Consider the following 14,741-nt stretch of genomic DNA (forward strand, 5'->3'; position numbering starts at 1 on the left):
AGCACAAGTAATGCACCCAGTGCAGGGAGCATCAGCAACATCAGGGATGCTGGAGTATCAGGACTTTGCTTTCATTCTGGCAGAATGGCATGACAGGAGGCGTGTTTGCAAAGACAGGAAAAACAAATTAGGGATTATATCAGTACAGAAGCAAGGGTTGATCACATCCTTCCTGCCCCCTGGGTTGTTTCTGCAGCTGTGTAAGGCAGGGGTGCTCAATCCACAGCCTGCAGGTGAGAACTGGACAAAGCCATGTCATCTGGCCAGATGGGTCCAGAAGTTGGGCAACAAGGGAGTGGTGGCATTTAACACTGCCACTGCCCCCCCTGCCAAAATGCCAAGCCTCAGGTGGCTAATACTGGCACAGGCCCCCTGCAGTTGGACTGGCCCTAGACTAGGCCAACAATGTGCACTGTACTGGCCTGTGGATCAGATGCAGCCTGTGGACTGACATGGCAACACCTATCTAGCCCCCAGAGTGAAAAGATTGGGCACCTCTGATCTAAAGGCCTTGTCACACATTCACTTTTAACTGCTGCAAGTCACTGGAATGTAGCACCCTATTCAAGTTAGTATGTGTTAGGGGACAACTCTTGCCTGAAAGGGAACAACTTCACAATGCCATTGCAGGGGGACTTAAAGTGTGCTCAACTGCTTGAATGTGCATCTGCTTGCATTTTAACTGTACATAATGTTAAGCTCAGCATATAATGTCACTCTAAGCCTGTCATCTTGCTCATGGTAAGGGTACCTGAGTGGCAGTTTCTCATGGTCTTAGGATCATCACTTCAGAGTTTATAGAGGGAAAATATCACATTTCAGGCACTGCAGCAAAAACATGGCTTCCTAGCACATGCACAGCTGTTGTTCTGCTGCCCACCCAATGAACTTTTAGCAACTGCAGGGAGAGATTTCACAAACCCCTGCTCTCCAGGAACAGGAGGTCCTTCTTTGAACTTATGGCAGGAGTGTCAAACATACAGCCTGCAAGCCAGATCCAGGCAGCCAGCCACCTCTATGCAGCCCACTGGGCTACCACAAGTTGGGGATAGCCAGCAGCATGCACAGCTGCCGTGGAATCTGAAGCCCTGCTGGACAAGGCCACTTTGCCCATCTTGGCTTGGCTCACAGGCACTTGCCCCACTGCTTCCAGGGTGACCACTGCCACCCCATGAATCCGGCCCAGAGTCCGAGGAGGGTTTGCACCCAGGACTTAAGGAAATTCTCCATATAGGCCCTAAGACACAACTGAGCAGTTCCAACTCCACCCAGCAGAGGGAAGCGATACACAGGAGCCTGCTCGTTAGTGAACTCATCATTGCCACCGATGGTTCAAAAGTGACCCTCCAAACACTGCACCCTGCCCGTGATCCACTCCCTCCTCAGAACGTGATCATGTGCTTGTGAACAAGCCCAGGGCGAGACTCCAGGCAGCAAAGACCATCCAGTACAGCTGTGCAGAAGTCCCACTTGCCGGAGGCTCTGGGACTCTTGATCAGAACTAACGCGGGAGTCAAATTCAAGCCAACTCAACAGCTGTGTGTAAAAGGCCTACCACATGGAGGTGCTGCGCAGAGGGAGCGGGCAAGGAGAGCTCACCCGCTGTGGCAGACGAGGGACGGAGGTGGTGGCACACAGCACGCCCCTGTGCACAGGCAGCTGCAGTCAGGACATTCGTTTCAGATGGCAGGACCCCCCCAGGCACAGTGGGAGACCTGCCCTCCTTCAGAACGGCTCTTCCCAAGGGTTTCTGGACCAACCAACTCTGGTCAACCATTAAAGCTTGTTGCAGGCCACTGCAAGCTCTGGACCAGTAACAGGCAAGCCCCACTTAACGCTGTTTCACTTAGCACTGGTTTGCTATAACGCTCATTTTAAATTGATACCCGATTCCACTTAGCGCTCATTGAGTTTCATTATAATGCTCACGGTCACCATCCAGGGTCATTAAAAACACTTGCAGTCGCCATCTTGGGTCATCAAAAACTTTCGATTTCGCTTAACGCTCGTTTCACTTAACGCTCAGTTTTTCAGGAACCAATTAAGGGCACTAAGCGGGGGTTGCCTGTACAGGGCCACATGCACTTCATGGACCACAATTTGGAACCACTGCTAGAGGCCTCCTCTATACATCACAGCTAATGAAGACTAGGGTCAGGATGTGAATTTAAAATCCAGTAAGTGTTCCCTGGATACCATGCTGCATTAACCTACAGTGAATGGTGGTTAGGTTAAGCAGGAACAAGGACTCTTGTTCTGGAATAAGTGTCTCCACATGTGTTGTTAATTGGGATCAGCTCTGCGTTCAGCAAGTCCTTAAAAAAAAATCAGTAACTGAGATGAGGAGGAGGTCACAATATATGGCCTACAGCCCCCCTTGCACTGCACCCCTACATTCACCCTTCCCTTGCTTGAAAGCAGCCATTTGAAGCTCATCTCCCACTCTCACTCTCATTTGCAAGAGACAGAAGTTTTGCACACTACTTCCTAATTCCCACCCAGGGCCCCAGCTGCTGCTGCTTCCAGAGGCTTCACTGCTATTCAGTCAGGTATTAACACATGGGCCTTTCCCCACCACGATCTCCAACTCCCATTTCCAGCTTCTTGCCAGCTGGAGAAAGCTTTCTTAGAGAACTCTGCACTGAGGTGCACACTTCCCTGGTCTCCTGGTTTCAGCCTGCCCTGAGCATCAAATGCAATCTCTCCAGCAGTTGCACTATGGAAAGTGTTGGGTAGCACTAGGTGCACAGGGCAAGGATTCACTTGTCCTTTTAATGGATAGAATAAGGGAGAAAAAGAGGGGAATCAAGAGGACCAGACAGAAAAGCAAAATAGAGAGGAAGAATGGCTGAAGAACAGGATAAAGAATCGGGGGCGGGGGCCGACGACAGGCTGGGCAACAACACAAGGCAGGGAAGTAGTGACCAGCTCCTCCCAGGGAGCCAGCAGGAGCTGAGATCTGTTATCTTCAACATGACAACAGGAGGCTTTCCTTAAATGTATAGCCTGGGGGCTGAAAAAGACCATGCAGTTACCAGAACTTAATGTAAAGGATGCTCATTAAGCACAGAGTACTGCCAGTGCTGGGCACTTGAGGAACACTGCATCTTGGCCTTTTGCGGGCTAAAATCAAGTGGGGGCATCTGAATCTCAAGACCTCCGGGCTTGGGCCTGCATGTAGGATGCCTGCCAATGGATTTGGCAGTATATGAAGTTCCAGGGCGAGACCCTGGGACAGAGGATACTCGCCGGCTGTAGTGCCATACATGGTGTTTAGACCGATTGAGTTCTGCCTATTCAGTCAATATAATTTGGAACTGATATAGCTGATTTGACCTGGAACACAATATATATATATTTTTAAAAATCACCACCCTGAAACCGACTGGCTGCCCTCTTCTTCAAGGCTTTTGAAGTTGCTCTTTGAAAGCTGCTTGCTCCTCAGCCTGTACAGGGCCACATGCACTTCATGGACCACAATTTGGAACCACTGCTAGAGGCCTCCTCTATACATCACAGCTAATGAAGACTAGGGTCAGGATGTGAATTTAAAATCCAGTAAGTGTTCCCTGGATACCATGCTGCATTAACCTACAGTGAATGGTGGTTAGGTTAAGCAGGAACAAGGACTCTTGTTCTGGAATAAGTGTCTCCACATGTGTTGTTAATTGGGATCAGCTCTGCGTTCAGCAAGTCCTTAAAAAAAAATCAGTAACTGAGATGAGGAGGAGGTCACAATATATGGCCTACAGCCCCCCTTGCACTGCACCCCTACATTCACCCTTCCCTTGCTTGAAAGCAGCCATTTGAAGCTCATCTCCCACTCTCACTCTCATTTGCAAGAGACAGAAGTTTTGCACACTACTTCCTAATTCCCACCCAGGGCCCCAGCTGCTGCTGCTTCCAGAGGCTTCACTGCTATTCAGTCAGGTATTAACACATGGGCCTTTCCCCACCACGATCTCCAACTCCCATTTCCAGCTTCTTGCCAGCTGGAGAAAGCTTTCTTAGAGAACTCTGCACTGAGGTGCACACTTCCCTGGTCTCCTGGTTTCAGCCTGCCCTGAGCATCAAATGCAATCTCTCCAGCAGTTGCACTATGGAAAGTGTTGGGTAGCACTAGGTGCACAGGGCAAGGATTCACTTGTCCTTTTAATGGATAGAATAAGGGAGAAAAAGAGGGGAATCAAGAGGACCAGACAGAAAAGCAAAATAGAGAGGAAGAATGGCTGAAGAACAGGATAAAGAATCGGGGGCGGGGGCCGACGACAGGCTGGGCAACAACACAAGGCAGGGAAGTAGTGACCAGCTCCTCCCAGGGAGCCAGCAGGAGCTGAGATCTGTTATCTTCAACATGACAACAGGAGGCTTTCCTTAAATGTATAGCCTGGGGGCTGAAAAAGACCATGCAGTTACCAGAACTTAATGTAAAGGATGCTCATTAAGCACAGAGTACTGCCAGTGCTGGGCACTTGAGGAACACTGCATCTTGGCCTTTTGCGGGCTAAAATCAAGTGGGGGCATCTGAATCTCAAGACCTCCGGGCTTGGGCCTGCATGTAGGATGCCTGCCAATGGATTTGGCAGTATATGAAGTTCCAGGGCGAGACCCTGGGACAGAGGATACTCGCCGGCTGTAGTGCCATACATGGTGTTTAGACCGATTGAGTTCTGCCTATTCAGTCAATATAATTTGGAACTGATATAGCTGATTTGACCTGGAACACAATATATATATATTTTTAAAAATCACCACCCTGAAACCGACTGGCTGCCCTCTTCTTCAAGGCTTTTGAAGTGGCTCTTTGAAAGCTGCTTGCTCCTCCCCCTTTCCAGACTGATACAGTATTGTACAGTTAACTTACACAGTAGAGGGTGGGGCTGAAAGAAACTAGACTTATGCACTTAACGCATATGCAGATACCTGATGTTGGTTACAATGCAAGGAAGTGTCAGCAAACTAGGACCAGCATTGGGCAACACAAGTAACCCAGTTCTGCAGGCATCCGGGGTGCATATACATGGGAGTACACTGCAGCAGAAACAAAGCCTCCGGCCTCTTCAGGGAAATGACACCAGTCCCACACCCTTTGCAGTCCGTCCATGTATTGGTGATGGTTCACAACCACCCTTTTCCCATCACAGGCAGGCTTTGGGAAGCACTGTGGTAGATTAGGCTCTGACCACCCCTCCCTTCCCCCCATGCAGCAAAAGATTCAGTGTTCATAATTTCCTCCTGGACAGCCACAAGGGACCACTCTGATTATACTGTGACCTATAAACCTCACCCAGCAACTTTTGCAAGATTTTTGCTCCCCGTTAAAGTATCATCAGTGATACCCAAGCTAGCACCCATTGGCTACAGATTCTGCAGCATGAACATGACTTTTCATTCGTCAGACTCCTTGCAAACATGGGCAGATGCATATCTGTCATGCTGGCTTCACTTTCTGAAGGTTTTCTTCAGAAGAGATGGAAACTGATTTCAAAGTGATATCTGCAAGCTCCTTCAGCTGGTGCACTGCTCTGTGTAGTCTAGAAAACACTGCCATATCGGCCCTTTGAAAACCAAACCAAGTCAGGAGGCTCCGACTTCACCTAAAAGAACAGCAGCAAATGTCAGGTACTACGACAGTCTCTCTCTTTGCTTAGTTTGACATTATTCTAACCACACGCCAGCCCTTGTAGCATGGTTGAGGAGCTGAGAGACCTTATTTCTCTAACCACAGAAGAATGCAGTTCAAGTGACAAAGATGTAGGAAACCAACATTTCTAGAGACACTACAGAACCACACCTTTTTCTGTCTGCAAAGGTGGTACAAAGAGGAAAAATTATAGGAGTTTGACTCATGGCTCACCTCCTTTGGGTCATGCTAGCTTGTTTCCCCAGAGGCCTGCCTTGCTGCAGGCACAAGGAACAGGAAACTCGAGCTACGTGCACTACAGAAACCATGTTAACTTCTCTTTCGGTGCCAGTGCCATTCGGGGCTACTGGCAGGGACAGAGTGGTCAAACCCTAAAAGCCTCTCTGATGGGCTGGCACGCAGCGAGGGGGGCGGGGGACTGTTGCATTTGAGATCAGATCACTGACCTCTCCAGCAGCAGGACACAGAAAGAAGCTGTCTCCCTCCGTTGTCCTAAAGCTTTTCCTAACCTGGGGGCAGGGGGGAGGCACCAAAAGGCTCAGGCAGTGTCTGTCTTACTGTTTTAAGTGCAGAATTTCAGCACTTTAAACATGAAAGGAAAAGCAAAGGTCCTCAGTTACACGGGCTGGAAACGCAGCAAGAAGATTGTTAAATATGAGCATAATTGGACATGACGCCCTGTCTTTTTGCCCAGCTTCAGGCACTGTCAGTAATCTTCAGAGCAGAGGCTTCCCAAGGCACAGACTCTGCCGAGAGCTTTGAAGCCCTGAAATAATTAAAGGCAGAGGATCGGCTTGCCCCAAAACCTGCCCTAATCCTACAGTACACACGGCAGTAACTTTCCTGCTCCACTGAGCAGTCCCATGAACGTCTAGAGGGCTACTTGGAAGTAAAGGACATCATGCAGACAGGGTGAGGCAGATCAGGGTAACAAAGGAGTTGGTGAGAGGGAAAATTTAAGAGGTGGATAACTAAAGAGCAGAGTTGTGTCCCTGGAGGCTTTTTCTGGATGAGAAGTCAAGGCAGCAAGATAGTGGAGTGGGACAAGGGGAGGGACTGGTCGGGCTGGTTGTCTCAGGCATGCTGCTCTGGGTACTGGACCCCGGCAGGACAAGGAGGTGAAACAGCCCATGCTCTGGTTTGGAGCACCTTCCAGTAACAGAGCTGTATTCACCAGCACACAGAGGGCAGAGAGAGCAGGGATGCTCCCACCCCAGCTGTGACAGAGGCTGCCCCCACCCCCCTCCAGGGGCTGATCAGCTCACAGCCAAGCCAGCATGATGCTGGCTCTCTCATTTTCCTGCTGGGAACACAACTTGCTATTCATCTCATCCCCAAACAACACTGAGCATGGAAGCAGAGCCAGCCAAGGCAGGAGAAACAACAGTTCCTCTTGTTAAGCTAATGTAATTTATTGCAAACACAAGGGGAGGACAAGGGAGAAGGCAAGGCCTCCCTGTTAAGTGTTTACCAGCTGAACCTTGTGTGTACTCAGATAGACTCCTGTCCCAAGGCCTGCTGGGGAGCTGATGGAGCAGCTCTGCTTTGCTTTAGCATTTGCCATCCTTATAGTACAAGGCCCTTTCAAGGTTAGCTCCCAACAGAGGCCACCTGGGTCTGCTGCAGGAAAGCAGCCAGAGGATTCCTCCCCATGGATCCACTCTCAAGATAAGCGGCTCCAGCAGCCATAACCTTTAAACACAGCAAAACATGCCTCTAATTATTGCTGTGCCTGCTGCTTCCCTCAGACATGCTGAGAAATGCCTTGCATTCAAGCCTGCCTACCTTTACTCCAACCATGCATTTGGTCCAATAAAAGGGATCACCCACAATGATCTTCATCCCTTCCCCCACTTCTTTATATGCAGCAAACTTAACCCCTGCCCCCCACATCCCCCCAGGCAGCCTCCTTTTCCATCCCGCATTCAGCCCTGCCCAGCATCCTCAGAAAAGGGAAAAATCCAGCTACTTACCCTGGCTGCTTGTATTGCTGCTGCCTCTCTTCCAGCTTGCAATGGTCTCCTCATTCCAATTGCCCTCATTTCCTCCTCCCCCTAATCAACTAACTCCTTCCAGTTGCCTCATTTTCCTGGTGAGCTCCCTCTTGATTAGCTTCAGTCAGATTGCAAGCACATCTTCTTAAAGGGGCCTCACTGCCCAGCAAACTCCTTTTCCTTTCCTACCCTTCCCTGCTGCTATATGGACAACAGGCAAACCTGGCCCTCCCTTTCCAGGGCACCCATGAAAGTGCAAAATCTCCTGCACCGCTAGCAAGTGCCCTGCAGCAGGAGGAGGTTGCCAGCAATGTTAGAAATAATCTGCAGAGCTACACCACTACACCTTCCATTCCCCACAGCCAGAGGGAATGGAGAGTGCCATTAGTGCCAGGCAGGTTAATCCATTCCTGGGCAGTTTCTCTTGGTCCTATCTGCAACAATTTGCCCCTGATGAGACAAGGCCCAGACATCTAGTATCTACATCTCTAAGGGATGCCCTGCAAGCCAGTTCTGCAGCCTGCTGGGCCGGTGTCTGCTTCTAAGGAGATATTTGTACTGGGCCCTCATAGGTGCCTTTTCCTTGTTCAGAGACACTGTCAACCTTTGAGGCGCTGGGAGCCCAGAAGCAGCTTTGGGGTAGGGGTGCACAACATACAGCCCTTGGCCTGACATCATTTTTAGTAGAACACTTTATTCAATGAAAAAACTGTGAAAAGCCACACAGTCCCATCCCCTCACTGATGATTTGTTAATCTGTATATACATCTGCATGTGTGGTCCAGTCTCCCCTTGCAAAGGTGTTGAGAGCTCATGTCTGACCAGAGCTGATCCTACAGGCAGCAGCCTTCCTCCGGGCAGTGCAGCTGGCAGGTGACCCTCAATGAAGGGGAAAGTGTACATGCCTGCTTTAGGGTTTCACTGATGCAACAGGCACAGATTCAGGCCTTGTCTGGACATGGATGGAGCAGCACAGACATGCATCCGGTAAACACAGCCAGCACCAGTGCAAGTTACCAGGATGACTTACTCAGGCAAGCTGCCCAGGGCAAGACCGTTTTTTGAACTGGTGCCTTGGCAGAGAGATGCCGCTCTGACGCTCTGAGAACTGGTGCCTTGGCACCCTGCTAGTACACTGGTGTTTAGAATAAAAATACTGACATAGACAGTAGGGCTGTGCAAAGCTTCAGTAGCTGATTCGATTCGGAGGAGATTCGGCCCAATTCGGGGACCAAATCTCCAAATTCGAACAGAATCGGGAGACCAAGTAAAAGCTCTGAATTGATTCAAAGCATCTGAATCGATTCAGGAAAGCTTTGAAAAAGATTCAGCTGATTCAGAGATTCGGCCATAGACTAAACAGGCAGCTGACAGCTGCCTCCACTTAGTAAATCTGTTGGGATTGAGGGAGGGAGGGATTGGGGCTGGGACAAGCTGCCCAGCATGCAGGGACTCTAGGGGATGGGAGCACAGTAGCACTGGGAGCGGGGGCTCTACCAGGCTGCTGCTTGCCCAGCCGGGGCAGGGGAGGGGGAAAGCAGGATGCAGGCACTCCGGGTGGAAGGGGGTAAGTGGCAGCACAGCAGAGCCCGCGCTCTCAGCGCTGCCGCACCTGCATCCTGCACCAGCTGGCAAGTGGTGGCAGGGCACAGCCCCCGCTCCCAGCGCTGATGCAGGTGAAGCAGTACTAGGAGCAAGGGCTATGCCTTGCTGCCACCCAGAGCAAGCCGCGCCTGCATCTCAACCCCCCCCCTGCCCCGCACCAGCTGGGCAAGCGGCAGCCAGTGAGTGCGGGGCTTTTTTTTAATTTTATTTTCTTAAGTGCTGGGACTAGGTTGTAGCTGGGCAGGGGATGGGGCTGAGCAGGGCAGCCATGGGAGCTTCTCCCATGGCTCCCGCTTTCTGGGGGGGGGAGGGGAGAGCCACGGGAGAACCTGCAGCTGCCTGGCTGTGCCTGCCTCTCCCCGGCTGATCCGAATCACTGAATCTCTCCAAATCAGCGCTGAATCTTCTGAAGCTGATTCAGCCAAATTGATTCAGGACAGAGATCCAAATCTCCAAATCAAATCCCTGTCCTCCAAATCAGCCGAATCCAAATTGAATACTTCCCTTTTATTAGGCACAGGCCTAATAAACAGGACATATGAGAAGTTCCAACAAGCCTGGCTCCATGTTCAAAAATGCCCCCAGACATAGCCACATCCCTCCTGACACAGCATCACAGCATCAGCTTGGGGAAGGCACCCTACAACCTAAACAAGGGAGTTGAGAGAAGCCCATCTCTACCCCTCCCTGTCAGCGGCAAGACACTGTAACAGCTTTGATACTACAATAAGATACTACAATGTAGATTTTAGAGATACAACATTGTATTGTACAATATTGTAGTATCTTAGAGATACAATAAGGTACTACAATGTGGAGAGCTAAAAGAATCTTTTTGACGCCTCCGCCTGAAAGAATATTTCCACAAGCAACAGGAATCGACTTTCAACACAAATTCATCTGGTGACAACACTGACGAAAAAAATGACACCAAAACATTTTTCAAAAACCTCAGACTGGACACACAACTGTAGATGAAATTCAAACCTCGATCACTACATTGACTGCTTCAGAGAAAGAACGAACAATGAAATTATCAGCAACAAACACCACCATAACCTCTCCCTCTCTGAGAGAAGGGCCATAGAATCTCTAAGGTCCAACCACCAAATAGTAATAAAACCAGCAGATAAAGGAGAAGCTATCATTATCCTTAACCCTGAAAACTACATAAAAGAAGCCAACAACCAACTCTCTGCACTGCCTACCATAAAAAACAAGATCCTACTCCCCTTTTCTCCTCAAACCTCAAAACCACCAACACATCATTTCCATTGGAGCTATAAGAAAAACTTCAGACCCTGATCCCTCTACTACCCAATCCAGGGACTTTTTACCTGCTCCCTAAAATCCACAAGCAAGGAAACCCCGGCAGACCTATCATTTCAAACCATGGAACCCTAATGGAATAGAGATCAGGTTTCATCAAATCCATCTTAAAACAACTCGCCACCCAAAGACTGCGTTTCATCCAAGACACAACAGACTTCCTGCAAAAACTCAAAAACATAGACCACCTTCCCAGCAATACCCTCCTAGCCATCATGGATGTCACTAGCTTATACACCAACATCTCACACCTGGCTCACATATCTACAAGAATGAGATGACAACTCAGAGTATAGACCTCAAGATATCACTGAACTCATATACAGGCAGTCCTCAACTTACGGTGTTTTGACTTACAGTGATTTGCACTTGCGGCACTCTGCCATTTACTCCCATGTTATTACTTATGGCGCTGGATCATCGCACTTACGGCATGATGGCAGCATACAAGTGTACATATGTCACCCAGTCAGTCTGCTTCCTGATGTGCTCCGGTGTGCAAGTTTCTTGTATTCTTTGGATTCTTAGTGCCTGTTAAGCTTTTTAAAATATTCAGTCCTTAAAAATGGCTTATAAAAGAAAAAGAAGCCCTTCTGAATTCCATGACCCTGATGAAGGTGTTCCTTCCTTTATGTGATGAGTTACTGCATTGCCCTGTTTAATCAATTTATATACAGTACACTTTAGAAAACTTTGTACTGTACAGTGTATATCAGTTATAGTTGATTAAACAGTTCATTTAAATATGGTGTTTATGGTCATTTCTATAAAAAGTTGGGCATCAGGTCCTTGGTCAGGAATGTAAGCCCCTATTATAACATTGTTTCTATGGGAAAATCAGATTCAACTTGCATCATTTTGACTTACAGTGCCTTTTCCAGGAACATAACCCGCCGTAAGCGAGAGGACTGCCTGTACTTCATCCTCACACACAACAATTTCAGTTTCAACACTCAACAATTCCTCCAGACCATGAGCACATCTATGAGCACCAAAATGGCCCCACAATATGCCAACCTTTTTATGGCCCACCTAGAAGAAGAAATCCTCAAGAACTGCAATATCAAACCTTTACTATACATAAGATATGTAGATGACATCATCATTTGGACCAAAACCCTGCACTCTGATTGATTTCCATCAAAAATTCAACAATCATCACACCTCCATCAGACTATCACTTGAATACTTTAACACTAGCAATTCCTTTTTGGACACCATGATCAATATCCAAGATAGTAAAATTCAAGCCACCATATATAAGAAACTCACAGATCAACGTACATATCCACACAGAACCAGCAGTACCCTAAACACACCAAGAAAGCTGTAATGTACAGCCAAGCTCTCCGCTACTACTGAATATGCAGCGAGGAGAATATCTGTGATCACCACCTCACAAATCTCAAAAGGGCCTGCAGTCAACAAGGACACTCCTCCAGAGAGACAGACTGCACTTTTGAAAGATCCACTCAGTTACCACGTGAAGATTTCCCGCACAAAAAGAAAATCCCCCACAAATCACACACCATTAGTTATGACATATCACCTTTCCCTGGAACCTACACAGAAAATCCTCAGACAATTGCAATCCATACTAGAAGAAGACCAATTCTCAAAGAGATCTTCCCAGAACCACCCATCATAGCCTTTAAACAAGCACCAAACCTCACTAACCTCATCACCAGAAGGAAACTCCCTATGACCCAAACTACACCAAATGGATCCAGACCATGCCAGGACAAGAAATGCAAAACCTGCCAACACATCTCCATCACCCCCACAATAACTACACCCTACAACAGAGCCATCACCATCCCTGGATATCACAGCTGCACCTGCAGAAATGTTGTATATCTCATCCAGTGCACCAAATGCCCTGATGGAAAATATGAAGGAGAAACCAAACAACAACTGCACACCAGAATGAACACACACTGAAAATCCATCAAAGACAAGACTACCCAACTACCTTTCTCACAGGACAATCACTCCCTCTCTGATCTCTCAGTACTAATCCTCAAAGGGAACTTACAAAACACCTTTCATAGACAAGCCTAAGAACTTCACTTCATAAATCTACTAGATACAACAAATCATGGCCTCAATATAGACATTGGATTTATGACACATTATAACCTGCCGGACATCTGATTCACCAGGTACCTGCCAGACCTGACCTCCTACATTCTTCTTTTCCCCCACCTTTTCTCCCCTCCCCTCCCCTTTCCTACTTTTCTCCCCTTGTCTTCTTAATTTTCAATTATTTCCATTCTCACAGACAGCCTCTTTTTTTACCTTGTATTGCTACCACTGGAGTGTCTCCCTTTGGGCGTTCCCTGCCCTTCCCTGCTTAACCTGTTGTCCTTGTAAACTGGAAGAAATTTGATTCTCGCTGACATCCTGCCACACTTTTAGCTTCTCTCATTCCTTGGAGTCTCAGAACAGCAGAGACTCCTTGTGCCTGAAGAAGGGTAATTGTGCCTGAAAGCTTGCCTAGAACTTTTTTCCAACTACTCAGTTGGTCTAATAAAAGATATCACATCTACTCAAAAAATCTTGCCTGCTCGTTTCCTTAGGGCTTAGGCAGAGAAGGTTCTTTGGGTAGATGTGATATCTTTTATTAGGCCAACTAAATAGTTGGAAAAATTGTTCTTTGCAAGCTTCCAAGCACAAACGCCCTTCTTCAGGCATAGGGAAAATGCCTGAATAGGACAGGCTGATAACAGCACAGCAGGCTTGCAAACCTCCAAACCAGCTCCTCAGGTGCTACCTAACATTGCCTCCCGCCTCAAATATTTGCATTAGGCAGCCCTTGCCAGTCCTGCTTCCCTTCAGCAGGCCAGTACAAACAGAAGGGCTGGTTTCCTGTGTGATTAATACAATGCAAGAGTGCCAGGTTGGCAGCCTGGCGCCACTATTATCATTGTACTGGATTGCTGGGGCAGCACAAGCTGATGCTGGCTTCTAGCGGGTGGGGGTATGGGATGAATGCAACTGGCCACTGACAGCACTTTCCAGGAGTGCTCATTGAAAGCCAAAAACAATGACTACCTGCATGCTCTCTCTACAGTAATTTCACTGATCTCCAGACTTGCTGTAGCTGCAGACAGTAATGATTCGATCAGCAGGCTAATTAAGGGATCCCCTTCCTTTAGTCTTTATCTTCCCCCTTCTAAAGTGAGGACCACTCCTTTGTTCTACAAGCCTGTTGTCTAAATTCTTTAGGATCTCAGGGACTGTTCTGAAAGATACCCATGGATGCCAGGAAATGCTCAGCAAGTTGCTGAAATGGGACCAGGGGATACCAAAGGGGCGAAGATAGGTCTAACTTTGGACCCTGACCGTCTGTACGAAAGGGAGCCCCTTTCATTGGCATGTCCTTGGCATAGGCTGCAGAGGGTCACGTATTATGCACCAGTCATCTGGACAGCCTCCACAGAATTGACCACAGCTAAAGAATGATTCTGATGGACGAGAAGTCCCCACTGCTTGGAGACAAGGTGGGAGGAGCAAGGAGAACAGGGAGAGTCATAGAAAAGGAGGGTTGGATGGGATCTCAGGAGGTCATCTAGTCCAACCCCCTGCTTAAAGCAGGACCATCCTCAACTATGTCATTCCAGCCAAAGCTCTGCCTATCAGAGTCTTAAAAACCACCTAGGATGGAGATTCTACCACCTCTCGGAGTAGCCTGTTCCAGTGCTTTACTACTCTCCTAGTGAGAAAGTTTTTCCTCATATCTAACCTAAAATTCTTTTGTGGGGATAGAGGTCACCTTCAGTAGGTTCCCTCCATCACCAAACCCTCGGAGAGGTTTGATCAATAGGCCAAGGGAGCTGCTGCCCTGCTGTCCTCCCACTAAGGGTGCTTGCAGACGTAAAAAACCAAAACAAAACCGCGTTTTACTTTAAACTCACCATATTCCCGCACTAAGCCCAGCACATTCCAGAAGAGGCAGTACATTACTTCCAGCTTGCCGGATGGCTGCAAACATCCAGTGCTTTAACGGGGCTTTTTTGGGGCTTTTATCTAGTAGCTGACTGAATCAGCTTTAGCTAAAAGCACCCAAAAGCTCTGCTGAGGCACCTGATCTTTACAGATGCTGCAGAGATGGATTGGAGTAATGCACTACTTCTTCCAGCAAAGCGCTTTTTTTTTTTTTTTTTTTT

The 14,741-nt window shown here is 48.1% G+C and overlaps 1 protein-coding gene across 4 annotated transcripts in view; it reads right to left on the reverse strand.

The window, feature by feature from the left end:
* SEPT9 (septin 9) overlaps positions 1 to 14,741 on the reverse strand; it is a 238,179-nt gene that overhangs the window by 31,095 nt on the left and 192,343 nt on the right. The window lies entirely within an intron of this gene.

The sequence above is a fragment of the Alligator sinensis genome, unplaced genomic scaffold, assembly GCF_000455745.1.
Source record: "Alligator sinensis unplaced genomic scaffold, ASM45574v1 scaffold400_1, whole genome shotgun sequence".
In the NCBI taxonomy this organism is placed as follows: Eukaryota; Metazoa; Chordata; order Crocodylia; family Alligatoridae; genus Alligator; species Alligator sinensis.